General features: G+C 45.1%; 1 long non-coding RNA gene across 2 annotated transcripts; it reads right to left on the bottom strand.

The window, feature by feature from the left end:
• Positions 1–739: 739 nt before the first annotated feature.
• LOC146007528 (uncharacterized) lies at positions 740–6,320 on the bottom strand. Of its 2 annotated transcripts, none has more exons than XR_014444344.1 (2): positions 6,191–6,320; positions 740–5,154 (listed from the first exon to the last, which is right to left on the bottom strand). It is a non-coding gene; the product is annotated as an uncharacterized LOC146007528 (long non-coding RNA). The 2 variants fall into 2 exon arrangements; XR_014444343.1 differs by having other exon boundaries at positions 740–5,157; positions 6,191–6,305.
• Between the last annotated feature and the right edge of the window lie 14 nt (positions 6,321–6,334).

Here is a 6,334-nt window from a genome sequence, read left to right as displayed (position 1 = left end):
CCATCTTCATACTCATCTCCATCATTGGCATCTAGCCTCTAGTTGTATGTTGATTGAGTCCTCACTACTTACATTTAAGCTGTAATGTGTATTGTACTGTGGTGCTCTTTATTTGTACTGTATTTTTGTTATTTATTCAATGTTATGCCAAGCTTTGTCTCCCTGTATTGTTCCTTTGTATGGCGCTGCGAAACACTTGTGGCGCCTTATAAATAAAATTATAATAATACTCCACTCAGTCGCCACATTTTAATCTCATCTAGTGAGAAGAGTTAACTGCCATTTTTATGTTATGGTGCATGGGTAGAATGTGGTCGTTTATATGATCCAAAATAACATGACTGTGGGTGGATGGGTGGGTGGGAACAGACCGAGGTACTGGGTACACGAAGCTCCTCTCCAGCAGCTGACTCCCAGTCCTTGTCTCCTCGCCTCCTCCTCCTGTTTCCCCAGCCCTCCTCCAGAAGTTATTGTGAATGTCTAATTAATATCAAACCGATGGATAATAAGTGAAGTGCGCAGATTACGTACTGTGTCTGTAAACGTACAACCTTTTATTCCTAGCTACGGGCGAACTAAAGCGTAACGCCACGTAGCGAACCTTATTAGTGTTGCACACACCGTATTACGATACCCTGATAGCGGTATCCTTTCGCAGTACTTAATTATGAGAAAATACACCAGGTATAAATTACTGTAAACCTTTCAGTTTCCTGCGAATAATACACGAGACGGTATAAATTCCGGAATAAGGGTACAAAGTCCTTAACCGTATATTTGAGTCCCTAGCGGAAAAACAGGGGATTACTGAAACACATTATACAATTTACCTTAAAATACAAACAATATATATTGAAAAGGGGAAAGCCAGATATAAATACAATCGGCTCAAATACAAATACACAGAAAAGGAAACGGGGTACCGTCTCTCGCGCTTGCGCCCCTCCGTCGGACCGGGGCACTATAGTCAGAGATCCTGATCACAGTGGGATAAAAAAGCAAATGGACTGTCCTGACTCCTTGTGCAAGGAGGTATAGGGTCCAGACAAAAGGATGCAATAAAGTTCTCTATTGGCCAAGAGGTCAGGTTTCGCTTCTCCTTGATTGGTACAGTAGAATGCACAGCTGTCTCTTGTCCACAGGCTTGTCATCATGTCCAGGGGTCTTTGCTGTGCAATTGAAAACCATCTGTTTACTTCTGCACATGGCTTCAAATACATGTTTTATAACCACAGTTGATAACTTATTGCTGGTATATGCTGGACTGCGTGCAAGAGACTGATCAGATAGGTACTAAATATGTCCAGGGGGAATCGTGTATTAGCCTTAATACTATGTGTAGCGATTTTTAACCATATAACTATATTTTATTATTTGTCAATGTGGGATATGAATTTATGTGTAGTATTATGGCTGCACACGGGGTTCGTATTATTATTTCACCTGGTTCCTTCACTCCATTTACGTAACTCTGCGAACCAAAATGGCGGCCATACCATTGTATTGTGGTGTATATGCAACTCCACTTTGACATTATCTTGGAAACCCAGTTGCGGACTCCATTTGTCCCTAGCTCCTTACCACCTCCTCCTATGTCCCAAACTACCCGAAGCTCTCCTCTACCTGTAATCTCTGATTCCCAGTCCCCTCTTGTCCTTGGCTCCTCACCTGGCTCCTCCTGTGTCCCCATCCTGTAATGTCTGACTACCAGTCCCTGTCCCCGGCTCCTCACCTCCTTCTCCTGTTTCCCCAGCTCCCCTCCAGAAGTTATCTTGGAAATCCAGTTGCGGACTCCACTCCGGGGGTGCTACTAATGATGTGTCCCCAGCTCCACTCCAGCAGCTGACTCCCAGTCCCTGTTCTTGGCTCCTCACCTCCTGCTCCTGTGTCCCCAACCTGTAATCTCTGACTCCCAGTCCCCTCACCTCCTCCTCCTCCTGTCCCCAGCCCTGGCATGTGCGATTCGTATGAATGACAATATTAAAGGCATTAGGGTTGGTAAATCCGAACACAAATTAGCTTTGTATGCGGATGACCTCTTGGAATCCATATTTAGTCCTACTACATCTTTATCAGCCTTGATGTTGGAGATTAAGAAATTTGCATCATTATCCAACTTCAAAATTAATTTTACAAAATCAGTAGCTTTAAATATAACTACGCCTGACAACATAATAGAGGGACTCAAACAGAACTTTCCTTTTTCTTGGCACCCATCACATATAAAGAACTTGGGGGTTATATCGTCTAGAAATAACTCAAATCTTTTTCAACTCAATTTTATGCCACTAATAACTAAATTGAAAGCTGCTTTTTTGAAGTGGTCTGCCCTTAGATTATCATGGCTAGGTAAAATGAATACGATAAAAATGAACATCCTCCCCAAAGTCCTCTACTTACTCCAAGCCCTTCCAATTGCAAATTATCCCTCCTTCTTTAAAGAATTACAGAGTATAGTGGGTAACTTTGTCTGGGAGAATCGCAGACCAAGGTTAGCTCAGAAAGTTCTTGTCCAGAGTCGTTCTTCAAGAGTTGTAGAAATGTTTAGGCCTGTACTGTATAAACAATGGCCCTCAATTGAAGGTCATTCAGTTGGCCTATCTCCTCGTGTCAATCCTTGGCTTTGGAAAATCCCTATGGTACAGCATCCAACATTAACTTCAATGATCAAATGCTGGGTTAAGTCTTTCCTACTTCGACCCAGGTACCTCACTTCTCACTCCTTTAATTAATAATCCAGAATTTCCTCCAAGATTCATTCTATGGAACCTCTTAAGAATATTTTCAGTGGATGTGTCTTACCTGGGTCAACTAGTTGATAAGTCTGGCCTACGTTCTTTCTCTGATTTACGTGATGGTATTGGTCTTCCGTCTAGTCTTTTTTGGTTCTATCTCCTGATTAGACCCTATATTTCATCTCTCCCCCGTGAAGTCACATTTGGGAACCGACACCCTTTGAGTCACTATTTTTATTACAGGACCCCCCGAAACACTTGATATCCAAGTTATACCATGTGTGTTTCAGTAATTTCACTGACTCAATGCCTAATTATACCCTGGCTTTGCACAAGGAGTTGGACCGAGACAAGAAGATCTGCAGAGCAAAATATTTAATTTCACATTTGCCTCCTCACCGGTACAGACACTAGAAACTCAATATAAGATACTGTCTTGTTGGTATAGATGCCCCTCAATACTGCATCAAATATCTCCCAAATGTTTGCTGGAGATGCAACCAGTCCCCGATACCCCCTACACATCTGTTGGTCATGTCCAGTGCTCTCTGTGTGCTGGCGTCAAATTCACCCTCTCATGCAGAAATTTTGGTTACTTAGTCTAACAGATATGCCCATCTCACAATTAAAAAATCTCTAACCAGGCATTTACTGAATGCAGCCAGAGCAATTATACCTTGCTACTGGAGATCTGCTGCGTCTCCTCCCCTATCCCGGTGGCTCCGGAGAATCAACTTCTATGGCAGGTATTCAATGCGGCCGGCGAGGGGGTTAAACAGCGAGGATTGCAGAAAACCAGCGATCCTCGCTGTTTAACCCCCTCGCCCTATTCAACGTTCTGGGGAAATCCTCGCCGTTACAGGACGGCGAGAATTCCCCAAAACAGCGAGACCCGCGGCTAATGCAGAAAACTCGCTGTATTTAGCCGCGAGTCTCGCTGCTTCTGGAGCTGCATACGCCGATTCCCCCTCGCTCAAAAAACAGAGCGAGGGGGAATTGGCGTATGAAGGGGGGTGCGTTGAATACTGACAGGGTGAGTGGTGACAGCGAGCAGGAAGTCCTGCTCGCTGACGCTGCTCGCCCACAGCATTGAATACCTGCCTATATGTTCATGGAAGACCTCACTTCTTTTCTGAATCACGCCTCTCAAACTTTTAATGCTACAAGGTATGGCTGGTTAAAATTTAAAGAATCCTCAGATTACTCCATGCACTCTATGCCTGGCCTTACTTCTAACACACAGTGATCCTTAAGACAATTCTTCTCTTAACTGCTCACTCTTTCTTTTCTCTCTTTCCTCTTTTTCCCTTTCCTCTTTTTCCCTTTCCTCTTTTTCCCTTTCCTCTTCTTACTTTTTATGTCTTTCACTCTTCTTCTTTGTTGAGTAGAATAACTGTATAAGTGAAATAGGGGCAATTCATCTTGTTTGGCAAACAATTCTGCGTATGTATTTGTATGTATCGGAAGAACACTATATTGTTATGCTATATTGATGTTGTTTTGAAGCTGTAATTCAATAAAAATGAAATGCATAAAATAAAAAAAGAGCAGATCATGTTCCCTTCCGACCCCCTAGTGTGCCTCCTCGGACATTCATCGCCAAGATTCTCAATTATTGTGACAGGGATGCTATTCTCAAACTGACGCGCACTAAGGGCCCACTGATTAATGGCTCTAAGGTTACTGTGTTTCCCGACTTTGCCATGGAGATACAAAAGACCCGTACACAATTTCATCCAATCAAGCGTCGTCTGAGAGACTTGAACATTCCTTATGCCATGCTGTTCAAATCTAGGCTGTGTGTGGTCATGAAGGTGAAACCAAGGGTTTTTCTACTCCCAGGGAGGAGGGTGTGTGGCTGGACACTCACAGGTCGGCGAGATGGGCCAGGTTGGTTGACCCCGATGAGCAACCCTATTTGTTTTTCTATGCCTTCTGTTACGGTTCTACACCTCCTCCGTCCAGCCAGACTAATTGTTGGGTTGATGTGCGGCTCAGTTACCTTAGTTACTTCTGTCCATTTGCACAGCAGCAAGGATTGGGTCATGCAATGCTTGATTGGGCGGAGAGTCTGGTCTTCTGTCCTGTTGTCACTGTATTTTTATCCCATCACTTTGTATGCTAAGATGTAGTTTGATTGCCTGTTGTATGCCTCAGTTAGGGTTGGTATACAGGGTTGGATGGGTTAGTTTTTTTTTTTCTTACTTGCTGTATTGATGTGTACTCATGATGTGTCGTTTGTTTTGCTGGGTTATTTTTGAGTGTGCTGCTGCCCCCATGGTCATTGTTTTTGCCGCAGATCTGATGTTTGGGTCCCTTCACCATGAACTTTACAGAAGGCACGCCGTCACTCAAAGAAGTTCAAGCGTGCAGGGACAGGGAGCGCAGTGGCACACAGCCAGGCTGGAGGCTGATGCAGCTGCTGCCAAGAAGACAGATGCTGAAGGCACACCAACATGTATAACATCCCATTCCCAGCAGTCACCTCTCCAGTTAAATCCCCCAGTGTTACTGTATAATGACCCATTCCCAGCAGTCACCTCTCCGGTCATATCCCCAGTATTACTGTATAATATCCCATTCCCAGCAGTCACCTCTCCGGTCATATCCCCAGTATTACTGTATAATATCCCATTCCCAGCAGTCACCTCTCCGGTCATATCCCCAGTATTACTGTATAATACCCCATTCCCAGCAGTCACCTCTCCAGTTACGTCCCCCAGTGTTACTGTATAATGTCCCATTCCTGGCAGTCACCTCTCATGTCACATCCCCAGTGTTACTGTATAATGTCCCATTCCTGGCAGTCACCTCTCATGTCACATCCCCAGTGTTACTGTATAATGTCCCATTCCCAGCAGTCACCTCTCCGTTCACACCACCCGGTGTTACTGTATAATGTTCCATTCCCAGCAGTCACCTCTCCGGTCACATCCCCCGGTTTTACTGTAAAATGTCTCATTCCCAGCGGTCACCACGCAGGTCACATCCCCCGGTGTTACTGTATAACGTCTGATTGCCAGGAGTCACCTCTCCGGTCACATCCCCCATTGTTACTGTATTAATGCCACATTCCCAGCAGTCACATCCCCCGGTGTTTCTGTACAACGTCCCAATCCTAGTGGTCACCTCTCCGGTCACATCCCCCCAGTGTTACTGTATAAATGCCACATTCCCAGCAGTCACATCCCCCGGTGTTTCTGTACAACGTCCCAATCCTAGTGGTCACCTCTCCGGTCACATCCCCCCAGTGTTACTGTATAATGTCACATTCCCATCTGTCACATCCCCGATGTTACTGTATAATTTCTCATTCCCAGCGTTCACCTCTCCGGTCACATACCCCGCCCCGGTATTACTGTATAACATTCCATTCCCAGCGGTCACCACTCCGGTCAAATCCCCGGAGTTACTGTAAAATGTCCCATTCCCAGCATTCCTATGGGGACACTCACCTGCCAGCCACCCACTACTTTTACCGACAGGAGCGGCTCCAATTTCTGGGTATCACTCTGCAATGTATATTATTTGCGCTTTGTGGTGCTGCCGCTGCGCACCTAACTTCCGGGTTCTGCGTTCCACCTCACGCTCTTCCTGTA

The sequence above is a fragment of the Crinia signifera genome, chromosome 6 (assembly GCF_055691185.1).
Source record: "Crinia signifera chromosome 6, ASM5569118v1, whole genome shotgun sequence".
NCBI lineage: Eukaryota > Metazoa > Chordata > Amphibia > Anura > Myobatrachidae > Crinia > Crinia signifera.
This window is presented reverse-complemented; position numbering and strand designations above follow the sequence as displayed.